The 22,178-nt window shown below is 38.7% G+C and overlaps 1 long non-coding RNA gene across 7 annotated transcripts in view; it reads right to left on the bottom strand.

Annotated features, from left to right (window-relative positions):
• Positions 1 to 22,178, bottom strand: part of LOC113599313 (uncharacterized) — a 220,382-nt gene that overhangs the window by 68,318 nt on the left and 129,886 nt on the right. For 6 of the 7 annotated variants that reach the window (XR_008294954.1, XR_008294955.1, XR_008294952.1 and 3 more), the window contains 2 exons: positions 13,466 to 13,560; positions 7,527 to 7,656 (listed from right to left, as the gene is read on the bottom strand). This is a non-coding gene — a long non-coding RNA (uncharacterized LOC113599313). Of the gene's footprint in view, positions 1 to 158; positions 4,731 to 7,526; positions 7,657 to 13,465; positions 13,561 to 22,178 lie in introns of those variants that run through there. The other variant, XR_008294957.1, reaches the window with a different exon arrangement.

The following is a 22,178-nucleotide window of genomic DNA, read 5'->3' as shown; positions in this document are numbered from 1 at the left end:
GGACTGTAGACAGGATTGTGTTTTAGTTGCAACACTCTGGCTGCTTTCGGAATATGAATTTTGAGGAGGCAGAGCTGTTAATTATAATAGAGAGAGCAAACTGGGAGCTCATGAGCTACATCTAAAACGTGCGCGCTTGTGTGTGTGTGTGTGTGTGTGTGTGTGTGTGTGTGTTTAATTATTCTCTGCTTGTTCAATGCTAACATGCAATTTAACAAACCAAATTTTCAGTTTAAGTAATTAAAAAGCAGGAAATTTCACATAAAAATTTGGATTCCTGGCTTGTATTGAAAAACCGGAAACTCTGGGGTTATAAGACCTGCTTTTCTGGATGACAGTAACTGGCAGCAGTTGAGTAGCAACTGCTCTTCAGCATGCAGAATGGACTCTCCTACTCGACTGCCTGACCTGCTTTCACCAGCACATACTACATGCCTGGGCCTGTGGCACCTGCCCCTTTACACTACCTTCAAATACACTGCATGTTAAATATTCTTGATATAAACGGCCAGAAGAAAACACATACCTGAACTAGCAACTGCGTTCTCACCAGCTACCCCAAACTAATGGCACAAACGTATGGACCAGACAAATGTGAAGACAAGCTTTAGATAAGCGCAGGGGTAATGCCCATTCATAGGATCATTTCAAACATTATTTTCATCTTTTGACAGCACTGCACATTTTAGGTATGATGGTAAAATGACCCAAATGTAGAACAACTGAACAATCTCTTCCTGGGATTACAAGCAGTAACTTACCAGAAGGAAATACCATTTCGATTATAGTTCATTAGCAACTCCAATATTACTGGAGCAGAGTAAACCCACCCTCACCCTCCTCTTCCTTGGACCCAGTGCGCCCTTGAGATATGGAACACATAGGGTTTCAAGAAGTTTCCCAAATAAAGCCCCTGGCCACTATCCTTCCCAGCCCTGACAAAAGAACTATGTGCGACACTGGTCACTAACTTCCTCTTTTTCAAGGCCCATGTAATTTGTGGCTTCTACTTTTCTGAGTTCCTTTACAACGGCTGTACATTTCATCAAGACTTTTAGCCAGAAAGAAATCATGTTATCAGAGAAGAGAGCAGAATAAAATTAAAAGAGCATATACTTTCTGCCAATTATACCATACCTGTGAGTTTCCTCATTTGTAAATATTACAGGCCACAGGAAGAATTCCCAACTCCTTTCCATGTTTTATGAGACCTTTCATGATCTGCTTACCTCATTACCCAACTCTCCCATCCCTTCAGCCCCAAACTGAGTCGCCAGTAGTATTATGTGCTTTCATTTCCTCAAACATGTCATGTTCTCCCTTCCTGATCTCAGCACATGCTCTTCCCTCAACCTTGAACACTTTCATGAGACCCCTACCATTTGTTGCATATTAGTTACCTATTGTTCATGTAACAAAGTAACCAAACTTAGCAGCTTAAAACAACAAATATTTATCTCATAGTTTCTGTGGATCAGGAATCTAGAAACAGTTCAGCTGGGAGATTCTGGTTCAGGGTCTTTCATAAGATTGTGGTCAAACTGTTGGCCAGGGATACTGTCATCCAAAGCTTTTCTTGGGATGGAGAATTCACTTCCAAGATGGCTCACTCATATGGCTATAGGCAGCAGGTCTCAGTCCTTTGCCACCTTTTGGCAAAGGTATCAGCTCCTCATCACATAAGACTTTCCACGTGGTTTCCTGAACATCCCAACAACATGTCAGCTGACTTCTCCCAAAACAAATGGTCTGAGAAGGAGCAAGGCAGAAGCCACATGTCTTTTATGACCTAGTCTTGGAAGTGAAACACCATTACTTTGGCCATATTTTTTTTTATTAAGTCAGTAAGTCCAGTCTACACGCAAGGGAGGCAAATTAAACGCCATCTCTTGAAGGGAATGTCAAAGAACTTGTGGACACATTTTATACCACCACAGCCTTGCTAAAGCCAAATGTCAGATAGTTATTTTCTTGGCTAGTCTTTGTGACTGCCCCAAGACTGATGTGGTATCTCTCTTTAGCTCACAGGAGGTACTTCTCCAAATAAGGACTACATTTTTGGAAAATACCCTAATTCGTCTGTCTTTTGCAGTAGAGAGTAAGCAACTTGAAGCTAAGGACTGAGTCTTGCTCACATGTGTATCTCCAAGCCTGGCATAGTTCTTGGCTGTTGGTAGGCATTCAATGGTCCCTGAAAAATGAATCATGCCACTCAAATAAGTTCTTTTCTAGCCTTTCCACAGGATAAGCAGAGAATGAAAGGGGAGAAATGAATTTTATACTGCACTGCCTCCTGTGTCTTGCACTTTGTATATATTATCTCATTCAGTGACGCTGAAAACTATGATAGAAACACATCTGTGTGGTGGAAAAGAATGCATACCCTCCTGCCACTTGTTACCATAGAGTCTTGGCAGCTAACTTAGACTCTTGGCACTTTAGTTTTCTCCTGAAAAAAAAAACAACTAAGGATGTAATAATTCCTTTACCAACCAACATGGCTTTAATAGCATCAAATAAAACAACATAAATGAATGTTAAATACAAACCATAAAACATCATACAGTATATGAATATTACTATTTCTCAAATTTCTATGGAGTATGGATGATATTGCTAAACATGGAGAAGATGTTTGCATTTTTGGAAACTTAATCAAATGTGAAATTCTTATCCCAATATTTTAATTAATTCATTCATACTAGTATCATTTTTAAGTTTACTTATTTATTTTGAGAGAAAGAGAGCATATGTGCACACATGGGGGGAGGGAGGAGCAGAGACGGGGAGAGAGAGAATCTTAAGCAGGCTCCGTACTATTAGTGTGGAGCCCAAGTAGGGCTCGATCTCAATGAACTGTGAAATCATGACCTGAGCCAAAATCCAGAGTTGGACATTTAACTGACTGAGCCATCTAGGTGTCTCCATTCATTCTAGTATTGGTTGAACTCCTACCATGTGCATATTCCAAGCATAGCCCAAGTGCTCAGATACCTTAGATCCTTCAATTCAGTCCAAAAGCATCTGCAAGTTCTCAAAATCTTTTTATACAATTAGGTTCCATTTGTAATAACTAGCACTTTTTAAATGACGGTGAAGCTTGCCAGAACAACAATGCAAACAGTGGGCTAGAGGACTCAGTTGACTATTTCTGGAGTCAGATCTCTAGTAGTGCCTGCTGCTTGCTGCTAAAGCCTTGGGTCTCCTCTCAGGGCAGGAAGTGTTGGTGCCCAGCATTCAGCAAGCGCTTGATCTTGGTTAAACAGAATGACATAAATTGCTATCCCTTGTACAAGGGTCATTAGATGTGATGGCTAGATGGAATGACTCAAGTTTCCAAGCAAGCTGCCATATTTTGCAGAGTAGGAAGTAGAAGCTCACTAAGGTTAAGTCCCAAGATCATACACGGAGTCAATCGCAGAGTTTAGATTCCAAATAAATATTCTGACTTCCAGCTGTATGCGCATTACCTTTATTAAATACTGGACTCTATTTTAACAGTTTATCAATAATAGGGTTCCTGGGTCCTGGGTGGCTCAGTCGGCTAAGAGTCCCACTCTCAATTTCGACTAAGGTCATGATCCCCCAGATTGTGAGATCGAGCCCTGGGTCAGGCTCTTCATTGGGCATGGAGCCTGCTCAAGATTCTCTCTCTCCCTCTCGCTCTGCCCCTCCTCCTGCTCACACTCACTCTGTCTCTCTCTCTCTCTCTCTCTCTCAAAAAAAAAAAAGTTTAAGAGATTATCAATAGAAATAGATGACAAAAATGACTTGTCTCACAGGCTTTGCCCAAAGGACTATAGAGTAATGATGTCAATAAAGTACTTCACATATTTCCTTAATTATTCCAATGATAGCAATTGTGGCCAAAGTTTATGGACAAGCAGCACAGGCACATTAAATCTTCTGGACACCGGGGTAGCATTTAACACAAAGCAAATTGTGCATGAAAGGTATCCTGCAAAATGTTAATGTTAGAGCCGTCTTTTTGGCATAATAATAATATACAATAAAGTGTCAACAACACCACAGAAGTAAACTAGCACAAATTGTGCCTTTGTTTTATTTCTCCTCTCATCTGTATTTTCCTGATTATTAAAGGTCAATAGTATTTCCCCTAAAGAAAATAAGTGCTTTGTATCAATCGCGAGGCTGTGTGTCAGTTTTCCAATCAAGGTGATTCTGATGATGCTGAAGGCAGATTATTCACGCTCTGCCTTAGTTTTCTTGAGGAAGAGGGACTCATCCATAGGCTCATCTCACTAGCTGTTGAAAGCTAGAACGATTTCAATCACTTCCCAATATCTTCTTCCAGCAGTACTCTCATTACTTTCCCTTAACTACTGGTTTTGGACTTGTGGCTTTTACAAACACGCTGATCTTCCTCATGGAGTGTGATTACCATCAAATCATCCACGACACCTCTGGCAGGTTTTGAGCCAGGCTGGGCCTGCCTAAGCTCCTTTTAAGGAATTTGACCCTGAAGCAAAAACTTGAGAGTTTCACTGCTGGACCCATCAGTCGATATAAAATGTGATTCATTTTAGGCAGAAAAATATTCACTGTTCCATTTTCCCTAGTGCCTTGGAGGAATGCATGTGGCCTGTTTGTCTAAGTTCCAAGTGAGCAAAGCTTCAATATGCCTGGCATTTGGGGAAAGGAGTTGTAACTCTGAGTGAAAGAAAGTAAAGGGGCTTATTTGTGAGGGCCTTGCTAGCAGTCATCTCATGCTGTAAAGCAAAAGCAACACACAAATTGGTGAGAAGTGCAGTGCGGTGGTTAAAATGTATGCTTTCATATAAGAACTTGGTTTACAATCAAGCTCTGCACTTGGCAATTGTGTGAACCACGGTGAAAATTAAAACTTATTTATAAATTGGAGATAAAATACCTGAGAGCAATGTTGTGAGGATAAGAGAAATAATGACTCTAGATCATTTATTCGGTGCCTGTAACGTACTCAGTGTTGAATGAATTGGAGCTCTTATTATTACAAATAGTAAAACCAAACAAAGGTGACTTATTCTCTAAATAGTGTTCACTGCTCTTTAAGAATTCAAGAGGCTTTGCAATGTACACTTGCTTTCACCATAAATATGTGATAGATCACTAAACTGACCTAAATTCCCTGAGCCAATTAATGAAATGAGAACATTTATTCCTGTAAAGATGCAAAGCTCTGAACTTCCAGGATCTAAGTGGAGGTAAATCTAAGCTGTCTCCTCTCTTTCATCGGGAATTTTCAAGCGCTAGAATGAAAATCTACAGCTGGTCAAAGTGAGGCCTCACAGGTGTAGAGAATTTCTTTTGAGATGGTTCCTATTTACAAAATCTTGGGCTACACCACCCTAAAGTACTTCACAACAAATCCTCTTCTCCAACTAATACAGATCTCAGCATTAGCAAAGGAAAACGTTGATAGAGTAAAAATCCAGAGTAATCTCATTCAGGGATATTTTGCTATCCAATTAAATTTGCTTTCCTCTCTTATAAATAAGACTAATGGTATAAGTATAATGCAGAATGAAAAATTACAATAGTACTTTTAGTGCCATGGCAAGCAGCCCGTTCCTCCAAATTAGGATTGCCAAATAAAATACAGGATGCCCATTAAATTTGAATTTATGATGAACAACAAATAATTTTTTTAACATAAGTATGTTATAGATTGGTCCTGGCCTTTGGAGGTGGACTTAGAAAAATCATCAGGGTCACCCTTCACGACCAAACTCTATGTCAGATGCACATTTGAGACATAAAAATTTAACTGTGTGTCCTATATTTTATTTGCGAAGTCTGGCAACTCTCTTACAAATGAACTGAATCTGAGGTGCCTGAGTGACTCAGTCAGTTAAGCATCTGACTTCAGCTCAGGTCATGATATCACAGCTTGTGGGTTCGAGCCCCACATCGGACTCTGTGCTGACAGCTCAGAGCCTGAAGCCTGCTTCGGATTCTATGTCTCCCTCTCTCTCTCTGCTCCTCCCCAGCTCACACTCTGTCTCTCTCTCTCTCCCTCAAAAATAAATAAACATTAAAAAAAAAACAAATGAACAAAGCAGACTCTACAGTTATTTGTCATGCAATTACTTGATCACCTTTCAAAAAATCATATTCTAAGATCCCTTCAGACATTTTCCAGTACTTGTTTATTTTGAGGGGATAACAAAAATTCTAGGTTAGAAATTTATTGAGTGTGGTCACTTTTTATAATTTAATTTTACATAATGATAACTTCATAAGAAGAAAGTTAACATGCATAAAAATAGTACTTCACTCTCCATAGACAATCATGAAATAAATAGACAAGTGTAGGCTTCTGGGAACTGGAGACAGTTTTACTCTTATGATCGGAACCAGCTGGATAATTTTTTATACTAAGTCCATGACATTTGGTCACAAAGAAATTTCCAATTTCAAATTCTGGACAGTTTTTGCCAATGATATCATAGCCGAGAACTGGGTATTTTGGACTTGAAATGATATCAATATCATGTATTCGTAGACTGAAAGTTCAAAGTTCACCTGGGCTGATTTTGGACATTGTCATATTCGTGCCATCAAGGTTTTAATGCTGTTGAACTACCTTCTGGTGGCTGATAAGTGACAAAATCTGGAAAAAATCATTCCAAGTCCCAGTGAATAGTTGTAGTGCAGTTTCTCAACACATCCCTACAGGGTTTTGTGGAATTTCCTCTCATAAGAAGACCTCATTCATCTAATTGTTCAGTGTGTTGAGAGAAGCTTTGCAAGGATGTAGCAATGACAGCCTCAATGTGTGACCTTTGTTGGCTGAGGTCCTTCAAGCCTCTTATGGGTAGTTAATCTTGATGACCTGTGGCCCTTGAACTCGTCACAAGAGGATTCCAAGTCTTTTGCATTTCCCGTACAGTCTCTGGTGGATTTTGATCCAAAATGGGTAAGGACCGAATCTAGACCTCAAGAGTGCTGTGGGGTCAACAGAGCTGCTGTCTCAGCCATTACCACCTCTCCATGTGCTCTGCTCCCACCACCTTGTGGCCCTTTAACTGGAAAATGAACACCCACCCCCACTTCTGGCCAGTCCTGCAGTGTTTATTTGAGGGAAAATACATCGTCTCATACGGAGTCCCTGGCAAGCTGCTCTTTTTGATTTCCACAACCTCCTTCCTCAAGGAACTTAGGACAAATTCCCAATGTTGGGTCAGACGATATTTCAGTGGCTCCTGCTTTGCCTCACTGTCCTCTGACGTTGCCACTTTGCACAGGCTTCTGTGCATCTCGATTCCTTTCCTTCACTGGAGTGAACTTCTTGTCCACCCAGAGCACTTTACCACCCTTTTATTTTTGGAGACAAACTTTAGAACGTTGGATCCCATTGTAAATTTAAATGTATTCCCTGTTTTATCCAAAATACTGATGTACTTTTGCTTGTTTGTTTATTCAAATAATATTTTGCTTCAACAATGTCGAGTCAAACAATTTGCTTCCTGCCTTCATGAATCTCGTAGCTTAGAGGAGATATAGGTACAGAAGAAATAACTTACCTTATGAAGACATAAGACTATCTTATGTCTTCTCAATTCTCTCTAAATCTTGTTGTCTTGTAATTTGTCAAACTTCAAAAGAATAGCGTTTGTTTGTTTGTTTTTTTCCTAAGGAAAATGCAGTTCTTGCCTAGAACAAAAGGAACATTACTCAGGTTTGGGTTTCAAATCAGACTTCTTTCTAGGTATATTTAGAGCAGTACTCTTGGAAGCTTGGTTTTCTGGAGAGAGAAAGAGGTGTTCTGAATCCTGAAAAATTCCCTTAAATATCGGTCTAAAGTTTGAAGAATTGACTAGGGCACTTATCATAGAATAGGGAAGGGTGTATGTAGGCAAGAATATAATCTTTGGCTTCAGGGATGCCCCCAGCTCCCATGAAGGAAGTAAAATAAAAAGTTTTTCCAGGGCTTTGGGAGGAATAATAGGAAGGTTGAGAGAAGGGGAATCTAGGTTAGATACTGCCTGGGCATTCTCTAGACCCAGTGCGCATCACCTCCCAGGCCTCAGCACAGAGTGGAGATGGGGAGCAAGATCATAAGTGCGGGAAACACGAAAGTCCAATGGATCAAACCAAGTAAAAAGAATGAAACAGGTTAAGTTTCTTCTTGTGGAAGAAATTCTAGTTATCACCAGATTTCCCATTCATTCTTCCTTCTGGGCATATGGCTCCCTGGAATCAGGCATGGCCATGTGATCTACTTTGAGCAATAAAATGTGAACAAAAGTGAAAAGCTTCACTTCTAGGTAGAAACACTAGAGTCTCCATGTGTTCCTCTCCTGCTAGGCAACTCAGAAGGACCCAGACAGCACAGTTATAAGATATCAGAGATTCTGTCAGCCTGGATTCCTGAGTATGCGCAGCAGTGATATTTGGATTGTATCTTACATTTCCTTATTATATTTCTCAATTTATCCTGAACTCAAGGGGAAACAACAAATGTTTTGAGATGGAAATCATGGACTCAATTTTGGATATGTGAATATGTGATACAAGAGACATCTAAGATGTTAAGACAAATGGATATGTGGATATAAATTGATATAAAGAAAGATATATAAACTGATATATATAAATACAATCTCCCAGCCAAAGTACATGTCCCTCATTAGAAAAGATATTTTGAATTCAAGAAGGATTTAGCTTATGATGATCTTATTTAACTGGTGCTAAGTACTTAGAAGAAAATTGTACACATAAGCCACATTATTTTGAAAATATATAAAATATTTTCATTTATACGTGTATAGAGAGAAAATAAATGGTGCTACCATTTCCCTTTCTTGAAATTCCACTATATTTCTGTTTCAGTCTCAGATGAATCCATTTATTCATAGCAGTGATACCAAATACAAATTGAAACTAATGAATTTCATTCCTTAATTGATTTATTTCTGGATATTTTTAAAGGTGATTTTAAATCTTTTCAAAGTTTATTTATTTTTGAGACAGAGAAACAGACAGAACATGAGTGGGGGGAGGGGGCAGAGAGAGAGGGAGACACAGAATCAGAAGCAGGCTCCAGGCTCTGAGCCGTCAGCACAGACCCCAATGTGGGGCTCAAACCCACAAACTGTGAGATCATGACCTGAGCCAAAGTCAGACCCTTAACCTACTGAGCCACCCAGGCGCCCCTAACGGTGACTTTAAATCCAAGGTTTGAGAACACTGAAAATTAGAAACATTTAAAAATACATGAATTAATCAAATACTTCCCTATGTGCACCTAAATTTTGGACTCCATTAGGTCCAAAGTTATGTCCAAGTTATGAAGTAGGTGAGGTGAGCCAGTAAGAGGCATATAGGTACATGTGTGTACACAACCGATAAGGCAAAAGTGAGTGCACAATGCCACAAAACAATGTGTTCCTCTTTGAAGTGAAAAGAACTAAGTTGTTGCATGTTTTTTAGCTTACTACTGAGATTAGACCATTGACTAGTGACTTTTGCCTCACCATAGGAAGAGGAGAGATTAATGAAAGCAGCCATGATAGGGAAGAGACTTGAATTTGGGCCATCCATGGAGTGGTGGTAGCAATACGGTGCAGAGGGGAATGCCAGGGAGGAGAATAGCTATTTGAAATATTATAATGGCTTTTACATGTAATTGGATGGGCGTTTGATTTGGCAGTTTCAGAAGATAGAAGATACAGAGGTAGATTTCGCTCCAAAATAAGTGAAGGTTTAGAACTATTTTTCTTCTATTTCTGATTCCTTTTTTAAAAATGTTTCTATTTCTTTTGAGAGAGAGAGACAGAGTGCAGGCAGGGGAGTGGCAGAGAGAGGGAGACACAGAATCTGAAACAGGCTCCAGGCTCTGAGCGGTCAACACAGAGCACTACGTGGGGCTCAAACCCAAGAGCCATGAGAGCGCGACCTGAGCTGAAGTCAGGAGCTCAATTGACTGAGCCACCCAGCTTCTCCATCTGTTTCTGATTCTTAAAGTAATATGTATGCACTGTAAACATTTTTGAAAAGTACAAAAAAAGATATGTTAAAAAGAAAACACTCATAAGCCCTTCAGCCAGAGATAATCATTAATATTTTGTATATTTATATATTCATTTCAGCAATCATGTGCTGAGTCCTAATTACGTGTCAGCTCCTCCATTAGGCAGTGGAATACAGCAGTGAACAGAAAATGTCCCTGCGTTTAGGAAACCTGCATTCAAGCGAAGGGGAGATAGGTAATAAAGCATATAATATGTCCATTAGTGAGATATTCAATAAACAAAAAATAGAGCCAAGATAAACCGGGGTGCCTGGGTGGCTCAGTCAGTTAAGCGTCTGACTTCAGCGCAGGTCATGATCTCACAGCTTGTGAGTTTGAGCCCCGCATCGGGCTCTGTGCTGGCAGCTTGGAGCCTGGAGCCTGCTTCGGATTCTGTGTCTCCCTCTCTCTCTCTGCCCCTCCCCCACTCACACTCTGTCTCTCTCTCTTTCAAAAAATAAACAAACATTAAAAAAAAAAAAGAGAGAGAGATAAACCATGATGACATGAGGTAGGGAAGATATATTGTATGATTATGATGCTATTTCAGCAAAAACTTAAAGGAAGGAACCCAGCCATAGAGATATGTGGGAGAAGAGCTTTCTAAATATACACAACATAAGACTTACATAGCTTTGTAACCTGCAGTTTTATTTAACAATAAATAAGGAACCTCTTTCATGCATTAAGTATGTTTCACAAATGCTATTTTTAATGTATACATAGTTTATTGCATGGATATACGTAACATATGCAATATTCCACTGTTGGACACTTGTGTTGGGTTAACTATCTTGCTACTATACTGAATATCTTCATATAAATTATGTGCAGCTCTGATTAATTTGTTTGGACAATTTTAAAATAGACTTTCTGAATCAAAGGATAGTCTTTCGGTGGGGCGCAGGGGTAGGCAGAGGCAGAGGGAGAGAGAGAATCCCACACTGGGCATGGAGCCCAGCACAGAGCTCAAACCCACAAACTGTGAGCTCATGACCTGAGCTGAAATCAAGAGTTGGATGCTTAACTGACTGAGCCACTCAGGGGCCCCTGTCTACTCCTTTATATAGGAGTGAGCTGCATTTTGTGTGTGTTTGTTTTACGGCTCTCCTAGAAACCATGTCACTCTTTGAATCTCTGGAACTCACAGAACCTGTCTAGGAAACTGTTAATTAAGCCCAATTCCATATTTTATGAACAAGGAAATTAAACGACAGAATAGGTATGTGACATGTCCAAAGTCATGCTAGTTGATACCAGAGTCTGGACCAGATGCCATATCTTCTTGATTTCTGTTCTCATGTAGTTCGCACATACTACAGCCTCTCTCTTTTCCCACAAAGTTGTTTTTTTTTAACGTTTTATTTATTTTTAAGAGTAAGAGCATAAGAAGGAGCAGGAGAGGGACACAGAGAGAGAGGGGAACAGAAGATCTGAAGGAGCTCTGCACAGAGAGCAGCAAGCCCGATGTGGGGCTCAAACTCAGAAACTGTGAAATCATGACCTAAGCTGGTGTCGGGTGCTCAACCAACGGAGCCACCCAGGCGCCCCTTCCCACAACGTTTTGTTCTCCCCACTCATTCATCTCCCTTCCTTCCATCAGAAGTCCTCCATCTGTCCCTGCCTATTTCTGAGGCTCCACGATGTGAAAAAAGAAAAGCAGTGCCTTAGAGCATAAGGGGCTCTGAAATCAGACAGGCCTGGGTTCAAATCCTAACTCAGTCACCCAACCCCTGTGTGAATTTGGACAACTTCCTTACTCCACTGAGCCTGTTTCCACACCCATTATACTATGTAGTATTGTAAATAGAAACCGAAAACTACATGTCAAACAAGTATCCATGTAAGAGCTGGCACAATCTAACACTTAGAAACTGTTAATCTGTATCATTAACTATTTGTATTATGCTACACATGAGTATGTATTTATTTGTCCTGACACTCTGTTTGTAATGTGCAGGCACATCCATAGAGAAGGTGTGAGTTCAAACCCCGTATAATTAATATTGCACCGAACGCTGAGATTGTCTTTAATACTCTGACACAGAGAAGTCAAAACAATCTCTGAAAAAAGCCTGTCTCCAGAATTCTTGAAGCTGCAATCGTTGCTGCAAACACAAGAAAATCAATCCTGAACTCAATCTTTTCATTTCTTTTCATGATTACTGTTCTCAAATGGAGAACACAATTAAAACTAATGTTATATTAGTGCACTCTCCTCAAAATAACCATTGATCAGATTCTGTGTGAAGGGTCTGTAACATCTCTTCTGTAATTATTTTAAAATACATTAACAGGGATCTGTGTATTGTAGGACAGAGGACACCGTTTCTGCAAGACAGGAGCTCGGAGTTCTGGCACTAGCTCCTCCATTCACCAACCATGTGACCTATGGAAAGTCATTTCTTCTGGCTGACTCTCCATCTCCTCTGTAAAACGGGTACATTCCTACCTCCCAGAATTGTTCAAGGATCACACAGGTCATGAATGTTAAAGGCAACATTGTAATATATTTATAATAAACCATTATGATTACTACCCACATTCCTGAAAATATGATTAACACAAGCCACACATAAAGCAGAATCATTGCCTCAACACAAATAAGTTACAATGTTTATTATCATTATGATATGAAACAAATATTACCCAGAGTGCTCAGTGGGCTAACTAGCTTATATAATAAGAAAGGTTATTTCTTTCATTCTTAGATGACAGTCAAAGGTAAGAACATGGCTGAGGCTCACTACTGAACACTGAATTTTTTTTATTAAGTAATTATGCCTCCAACCGACCCAAAGTGATCAGGAACTGAGATACAATATACATAGTTTTGCATTCTTTTCAAAAGCAACCTACTGCTAGTGTGGAATACCAACCCAGGCTAACTGTTTGTCATAAATACTCTTTAGATTTTACTTTTTCCCTCAACAATGCTGATGCCTCAATATGCTGTTACCTAGGAAATGCTTCACTAATGCAAACGTTAGCTTAGCTCTTGTCAAAACCTTTAGCCATGAACTCTGACACTGTTTTGGAACTTCTAGATTTTCGTGTAGATGGAAATTTTGAAAATCCTATTGCTACCTTTAATAGCCCACATGTTGGATTAATTGTGGCTATCCAATAAAGCATTGCTATGCACACGAGTAATACTACTTTAACAGACACATAACGATGTCAGGATACGTTGTTATCAGCCATCATGGATTTCACAACACTATAAAACTTAGTCTTTCTTCCAGGTCTTATTGGGCTAAACAAAATGTTGACCCCCTATTTCATATCATAAAACTGACAACATTTATATCCAGACTTGATGCCAGAGGAGATAAAATTTTCCTGAAGACAGGAAATAAACCATCTGCTATGCTCATAGAAGGGCTGGACCAACTGCAAGCTCTTAATTGTCATCTGTAATTACTAGATGAAAGGGAAATGAGAAATTACCTTTTCAACAGAGGCATGAAACATCAGCAGGACCATGTTTTGTTGAGAGCTGCTACTCCAGAGGTTAACATTCCTCAGAGCCATCAGAGGGTTATCTAGAACAAAAAGGAAAGTGCAATTGAGGATATACAAGATATCCTTATGAAAATAAACCCAAGTTCCTTTTGACAAAAATTTCTTTATCTCATTTCTTTCTCTAATAGTTCAGCTAAATGTTTTTCATTCGACATTCAACAAACATCTATTGATCAATTAGTAATCTTCTTTCATTATTCAAGGCGCAGATAGAGGTGGAAATGGCACAATACCTACATTCAGGGAGCACAATGTCTTTAGGAAAGAAAAGTGTGTTCCCAAGCAATCAGAAAACAATAGGATATTATAGAAAAGGCATTCTAAATGCTATGGAAGCACAGAAGCATGGCAGATCCATGTTGTTAGTTAGCTTTTCGATAAAGAGGAAGCAACATTTAGCTGGAGCCTTGAAACTTACATAAAAGACAAGGTGATGATATTCTAGGAAAAAGGAATCAATAGTACAAAAGCACAAACTATGAGAAAGTATAATACCTTCAAGAAATAACAAGTAATTAATTACATTTGTGTGGATAATCGTTTTCGTACAAGAGATTATTGACTTCCAACTTTCTGAAAAGAACAGTGAAATAACCTGTTTGATTGATTGCTTACTGTGGTAAGAGGAGCCATTTACGACTGTGACAGAATCGTAGTAGCATCTTGGAAGCAGGGAGCAAAACCGCATTTGTAAGGTTTGGGGATCTAATATAACACATATCTTTCAATGAGGGAGTCTGATTGGTACTGAACAATGTTCATAATATAACAGCATAAGATTAATGGATAAAACAAGGTGGGGACTTTGAAGAGAATCTTTGAAGATTAAACATAATTTGACGAGCCCAGTTGAGTGATCTATTCTTCTAACAAGAGGGTATTTATCTAATTAGAACAAATTGAGTATTTCGGTAAATAAATTCAAGAGGGTCTGAAATAGATAATAGTTTCAACTTAATCTTTCTGGGCAAACATGTCCTGGAATATAAAATTAGGTAAGGCAGAAGTTGAAAAGTAAAATTATGTTAATGTGGAGAGCAAGCTGTATGGGTATAGATGGTTTCACTTATCAAGAAGCAGATAAAGTTTGAAATAGAACTTGGTGCTGAATTGTGACAGTCCTCATATGCCATTTTGAAGAATTCAAAATGGGCAGAAAGAGAGCAGTCTAGACCCCATGCTAAAGTGCTCTCTGAAAAAAAAAAAACAACACCGAAATTCATTTAATTTTTATAGCAATCCTGTAAGACAGATATTATCATCCCCTTATTCCAGATGATACTGAGGCTTAGAGAAGTGATACTTTAAAAATAATCCTCGCCCAACATCTTTTAAGGAATTAGTGGAGCCAGATTTCAAACCCAGTTCTAGCTGATTCCAAATTCATCTTGCTCTTTCTCTTACATAATGCTGTTTTAAAGCAGGGGTACAAACTGAAAAGATTTCTCTTTAGAGATTGACTAAAACATGGACCCATGGACCACCTGGCTGCTTTTAAGAAGTGCAGACTCTTGAGCCCCACACTGGAACTCCTGAATCAAAATCTACAAACAATATTCAGGTGATTACTATGCACATTAAAATTTAAAAAGCACTGTTGTAAAGGACTCAAGAGTTCTTGAGTCGCCATCCCTATGAGATCAGCTCATGTCACACAGTGGGCTTTTCTATACCCCTCCAGCTTCCAGCCCTTTCCTTTTACCCCTTATCTTCCTTATCTGTGATTTAAAGAAAAGTAACAGACACTGTTAGCATAATATCCTATGGAAATTGCTATGGAAGTGCAATGAACAGAGCAAGAAAAATTATTTCTTTAGTTATTTCTACCTTAAGGCTGAAAGACTTGAGCCTACTTCTAGTTGGGAAATTAGGACCAACCATTGTCTGTCCCTGATGGAAGCTGGAACTCATCTCCAGACTACAAACGAGACTATTGATTTGGTGGTGAGGGAAAGGGCAAAAGGATGCAAAGACAGGAGGAAAGATGGGAGGAGAAGGAAAAGGGGGTAAAATAAGGACGGAGACTAGACTTCAATGAGATTAGTAGCTACCCACAGAGAGGCATCACTGTGGAATTTTGGGGAAAACAAATGTTTTATATCATCTGAATCCATCCACGCATGTTGACAATCATAAGATCATAGCATTTCCTTTTGGGTAATTGTCTGTACCTGCACTGTAACCAAATATTGTCACTTTCTTCATTTATTCACTCATCATTTTTTTTTAAGGCCTATAATGTGTTAGACACTGCTCTAGGCAATGAAGATACACTGTCAAGATAAGTCTGTAGCTTCTTGGTGATTATATTCTAGTGGGAAGGAGAGATAGAAAATAAGCGGAGGAAGATGATTTCAGCTGTTTAAAGAACTTCTCTAAGTATAATTATAAATAGATGTCTAGACTATGAGGACAGGTGACATTTGAAATCAGTATTTTGGAGGGGAAAGAGTGGAAAAACTGCAATTTGCAGAGGGGAAAGCTGCAATTGAGCAGAATGGTGCATCATCTCTCATCCCTTCTTTTCAAAGCACGGCAGTAGTGTGATCATCATGGCTCTGATGGTAGGAGACAAGGAGTGGTCTCTGTACCATATGAGCATTTTATATTATTTCTCAATTTCTTACCACAACATTCTCTTGAGAGACTCTTTGCAGAAGGAATAGACACTCTTGCTTCTAGTTCCCTGCCTTTGAATCCCATTGTCCAAAGCCCTCACATAGATTTTTTTTTCTCATTATGAACAACACTAGAAAGTATGCCATCAATAGCTGTTCAATCATCACCTAAGAAAGCCTCCCAAACAGACATAGCTTGCTCTCCCCGGGGCATTTCCTGTGTGACACATGTGTCTTAGCAGCTTCGGTGTGACTTTCCTCCAGAGTGGCCTGGTTGTTCATCTGCATCTGGGTGATGTGGCTAGTGATGTCGCAGAGGTCTGGCTCCCTTCTATTAGCACAAAGGTTTTTACATTCTCTCTGCAAGTCTGAAGAATGGTAACTGTCATTTGTATAGTGTTTGATGGTTTACAAAGGCTTTTGTCACACTGTCTTATATTTTTATATCTTACAGCTAGGAAAATTGATATTCAGAGACCATAAACATCCTCTCCAAACATCTCTGTGCCCAAGAATTAAGTGCCATGCCTTCTAATTCCAAAGTCCCTACTCTTTCCACTATTCCAATGCTCATGTTCCATCATAGCTGGTCTCTCCCTCTCCCTTCCTTCTCTTTCCTTCTCCCTCTCCCTTTCTCTCTCTCCCTCTCTCTTCCTTATGGTTTAGATATTTTTAAGGCTCAAGAAAGATAAAAGTGAAGTAGGCATTCTTTTTTTTAAAAATTTTTTAAAAATATTTATTTATTCTTTGAGGGAGAGAGAGAGCACAAGCAGGTGAGGGGCAGAGAGAGGGAGATACAGAATCTGAAGCAGGTTCCAGCGCTTGGACTCACGAACTATGAGATCATGGCCTGAGCCAGAGTCAGACACTTAACCAACTGAGCCACCCAGACACCCCTGAAATAACCATTCTTAACTAACCTCTTACATTAACTCACTTCTTATTTTCATTGTCTTCTTTTTTTAAGATTTTATTTTTAAGGAATCTCTACACCCAACGTGGGGCTCAAACTTACAACCCTGAGATCAAGAGTCTTACGCTCCACTGACTGAACCAGCCAGGAGCCCCTTCATTGTCTTCTTTACAGGAATAAAATGTTTAACATTCTTCCATCATCATTTTCTATAAAGATAACATTATTAGTTATTATCCTTATCATGAATTATAAACTCCATTGTTAGTCCTACTGGCACTAAAAAGAAACGGTTGAATGATTACTGTAGGTCTTAAACTAGGTCTTGGTTTTTTGTTTTGTTTTTTTTTTTACTTTTTATTATTATAATGTATTAGCATTATTCGTTAAGGCCATAACAAGGACATAAATTTGGCGTTGATGGAGAAAATACCCACACATATCTCTTGGAGCACTTTGAAGTATATCACCACCAACAACAAAAAAGTCATTCAAAAAGGAAAAACAATTCCTCCATAGGAAACTTTTCTTTTGTATACAAGGCACTGATTATTTAGCCAGTTACTGAAACTTGAAACAAACTTCCCACTGAAGTATGTATATAAAACAATCTATAAACTAACTGTGGCAAGGATGAAAAATAAAAGTATGAGCAGTAATGTATGTAGAGATTTTAAAGAAAATCCTTAATGGATTATTATCACCTCTTCTCTTTTCAGTACCAATGTCTTACTGAATAGAAAATATTTGACTTCCTCTATGGTTGTTTCTTTTTAATTCGGAAGCACATTTACTTTGCACACTAAAAGTAAATTCGGGAATGCCTCAGTTTTGAAATTTTACCCTGATGCTCAGGTGTACTCAGTTTATAGATCATACTTTATCTGCCTCCATAAAGTGTTTACAAGAAAATTAAAGCAATTGTATTGATTCCTAAACAAGAATCATGTGGGTCCAAGAATTTATATTTTTTTAACCAACTTACCAAAATGGGATGAAAAGGCATTTAGCAAAGTTCCAGAATAAATGTCTACATTCTAGAAAGGTTCCAACAAATATCCTCAAATCCCAGAGAAACTTAAACTGAACAGACTACCTTCAAAAATTGTATTTTTTTCATACAGTTGTAATAAATAGTATGACAGAGTCAAATTTTCCGTGAACAGAGGAAGAAACCATGCCATTTATGTTTGCGTTTATAGACCTAGAGTAGCAACTGGTTTAGATATGTAATATACATGATACTGAATTGAATATATACTGATACATTGAGCTCTGTTCTTTCCAACATACCCAGGAGGGCAGAAACAACTAAATATGAAGAGAAGATTCCCTCTTCCCCACCTTGTGTGTGTGCATGCACACATGCAGCTCTGTTTGGATTCTCTAGTCCTACATTTGCCTTCTATGGCTAGATGAGAGGTTCCCAAGCCACTGTGTAGCCTGACTGTAGCCAAAGTGAAGTTGAGATAGAGGTATTGCCCCTCTCACTCTGAAAGTAGCTTTTTTGCTCCTGTTTCTGCCCTTTTCTCGGGCCCTATTGAATTACTCCAGGATTAAACTCACAAGCTCTCTTTCTGTTCTGATAATTTTTAAGATATTTCTTAGTATGATTGATGTTCTGCCATCTCACTATGATATTCCTGGGTGGGTTTTTCTTCTTTGTTTTTTAATCCTCCTCCACACTCAATAAGACTTTTCAATTTGATAGCTTAAATATTACTTCTAGAAAATGTTGAACAATATGTGCTTAAACAACAGAAATTTACTGTCTTACGGCTCTGAAAGCTAGAAATCTGAGACCAAGGTGTCTTGGGGTCAGTTCCTTCTGAGAGCAGTGAGGGAAAATCCTTCCCATGCCTCTCTCTTAGCTTTTGGTGGTTTGCTGGTGATCTTTGATGTTCTTCGACTTCTCCAGCATCACCGCCATCTCTGCCTCCATCTTCACATGGCATTTCCCTTTTGTGTGTCTATGTGCAAATTTCCCCTCCCTGTAAGGACACCAGTCATATTGGATTAGGGGCCCACCCTAATATGACCTCATCTTAACTAATTACCTCTCCAATCATCCTATTTCCAAATAATGTAACATTCTGAGGTAATAGGGGTTAAGACTTCAATATATGAAGTTGATGGCAGGGTGGAGTTCACAATTCAACCCAAATTCAACCCATAATAGACACCAACAATGTCTTCTGCACTATCCTTAGTCTGGTGTCCGTGTCTCCAGTCTCTGAATTCCCCATCCTCACAATATGAAGCCTAGATCACACCTGCCTGCACCCTGGCTATAATGAAGATTAGAAACAAAGTGTCTGGAGTTTAATTTCGGAAGGTGAGACTCATATTGTGTGATCCTAGTAGAATGTAGGGAGGGTGTTAAAAATACGAAGATCCATAGCTAGGGTTTATTTTGGACCCTTCCCCTTCTTGACTTGAGTTACTTAATCTCACTGATTCTTCAATTTCCTCATTTTTAAAATGGGGTGCTGTGTGTGTTAAATGTTAAGGTGTTAGCATAGTGTATGGTGTTCCATATATGTGTGTGTGTGTGTGTGTGTGTGTGTGTGTGTTCCATATAAACAGGTGTTCCATAAATGCCAGGTCATTCTATTTTCACTTCTCCAAACCCTCAAAACTCCTCAATTCTTGTCCAACACATTCTGTCTTGTGTTTTTATGTTTGCTTGTCACATTTATTTAATTTTATTGTGTTTCAAGAGCCAGGGACAGTTCTTCTCAAATCATTTGTGATAAAGGACCATTAATATATATCCAGACTGTCAAAGACCAAAATTTTTGTAAAATATAATAAAAATTTTTCTTTTTTAAAGTTTATTTATTTATTTTGAGACAGAGAGCAAGCAGGGTAGGGGCAGAGAGAGAGGGAAGACAGAAAGAATCACAAGCAGGCTCCACACAAAGCCTAATGTGGGGCTTGAACTCACAAACCATGAGATCATGACCTGAGCTGAGATCATGAGTCAGACACAACCGACTGAGCCACCCATGAGCCCCTCTAATAAAAATTTCTAATGAAATTAAGAAAAACAAAGACATATAAATTACAAGCCCCAATTTTATTTTATCATATTCAGTAGACATAAAATTACTCTGTCAAAATGAATTTTAAATGCTTACTTCAAGTTTCTGTATTTAATCCATTGTATACCAGTAACCAATATTTCGCTGGTCTATAGACCACATTTTGATTGGCATGTCCCTTACTCCCGGAATGTGGCCCCAACACCAGTAGTTTGGGTCTCACCCATGACAGTAGTGCAAATGCAGAATTCTGGACCTTATCTCAGACCTATTGAATCAAAACTGGCACACTGAGGTTTGAGAAACACTGTCCTGGTATTTTGAATACCTTTTGTTACTGAGGCTCAAGAGTTCAATCAAAAATCTATTAAAAGTGTTTGAGAGTAGAGACATTCACAAGAGGCCCCAGTATGTAACTTTAAGTGCATCTGTCAGGGAATTTTCATTTTATTGGGATCCTGTAACTATTTGTTGATGAATAATTGAAGGATTTTTGGAGGTCTTCTCCTACTACTGAAAACACCAATTTTTACATGAATAGATGATCTTATATTTTTAAATTACAGTATTATTACAACTTATATTCTTAATGCATGTGCATAGGGGTGTGTGTGTGTGTGTGTGTGTTTACTTCTGTCTTGTGTCTAGGTTTCAGTTTGTGAAGTATGTAAAGGAGGAACATAATTAACTAATTATGGTAACTCCACTGGATAATTTGCTGTTTGTGTTGCATTAAGTCAAGATTAAGATTGATAGAGACAGATTTCAAACCTGCAGTACATCATTGTGAAAGGAGATCGGCTTTGAAGTCAGAAATGCCTCCATCTGAACGCTGGGTTTTTGTCCATTGTTTCACTTCTTTTCTTTAATCAAAATTTGTAAAGTGAGATTAGTATTCTGATTCTGTGGGACTGATAAGGTTAAAAGACTTCGTATTAGGCACCAGTAAGATGCTTCCTCTACTGTTAGTACCCAGTGAACTTTGACTTTCTAAATGAAGAAAGGAGCTTAGATTAACATTTTTACTCATTCTTTTATGAGGCCATCGGAAGAACTGAAATGCATACAATGAAGTGAAGGACTCATAAAGTATATAAAACAAACAAGTAAATAAATTTGTTAGAGAAATATATGGTAGTCATTTCTTGGATACTTGTAAGCTTACCATTGTTGCTATATGCCACAAGTTGTAGGTCCTTAACGTGGTTTCCTCCATGGTAAAACTGATATTCTGCCAATATGAATCTGTCACATACCACTAGTACCTATTAAAGTGCCTTGCTCATAGAAGATTCCCCATAGATGTTTCTGGAAGAAATTGTGACTTCTTTGCTGTCATGTTTTATCTCTCCTTATCCTGTGGTCCTCTCATCGGTCTGTGGCAGCATACCAGTGTGCTGCTGTGCCCTGGTGAGCCACAGAGGGTTTTCAAGTGACCAGAGATCCTGACCCTCTATGCGTGCCCAGCAGCCCTGAGGAGCCTGGAAAACTACAGCAGCTTCCTTCCGTTTAGCCCAGCAGTGTTCTGACGTGAGAAAGATTAAGAGAAATGGGCCCATCCTATCTTCTTTCCAAACTGGAATTATTGCTATACATGGGTCTCTCCTATAAAGAAAATCCTTTGAAATGCCATCTGAATTTTATTCACCTCCCTTCTTTCCTCCTAGACAAACACAATTCATCTTTAGATGATTTGGAGTGACATTCTTACCAATTATTTTAAATAACAATTTATGATTACTTTTTGGTAAACTTGGCCTTGTCTCTAACTTGATGTCTTTTCTTATGTCACTTTTTCAGATACACCATACTATAAGTCGGTGCCTGACAGCATGCTCACTGAAATAATTTTACATAGTGTATCACTCAAGTTTTCCATGTTCAATTTCTTTTCAGTCCTCCAAGAGACTGCTCCAGTTTGGTGTTTGTGTGACTTTAATATCTTCTTAATCTCATGCTATTTTCCCTTTTTAACAGCGGGAATATGAGACCTCAAGTGTTTTAGTAGGCAACAGTCTCTTACCAAAATTTAATAATTTTGTTTTATGTTTATTGTCTTTATT

Source organism: Acinonyx jubatus, chromosome C1 (genome assembly GCF_027475565.1).
Source record: "Acinonyx jubatus isolate Ajub_Pintada_27869175 chromosome C1, VMU_Ajub_asm_v1.0, whole genome shotgun sequence".
In the NCBI taxonomy this organism is placed as follows: Eukaryota; Metazoa; Chordata; class Mammalia; order Carnivora; family Felidae; genus Acinonyx; species Acinonyx jubatus.
This window is presented reverse-complemented; position numbering and strand designations above follow the sequence as displayed.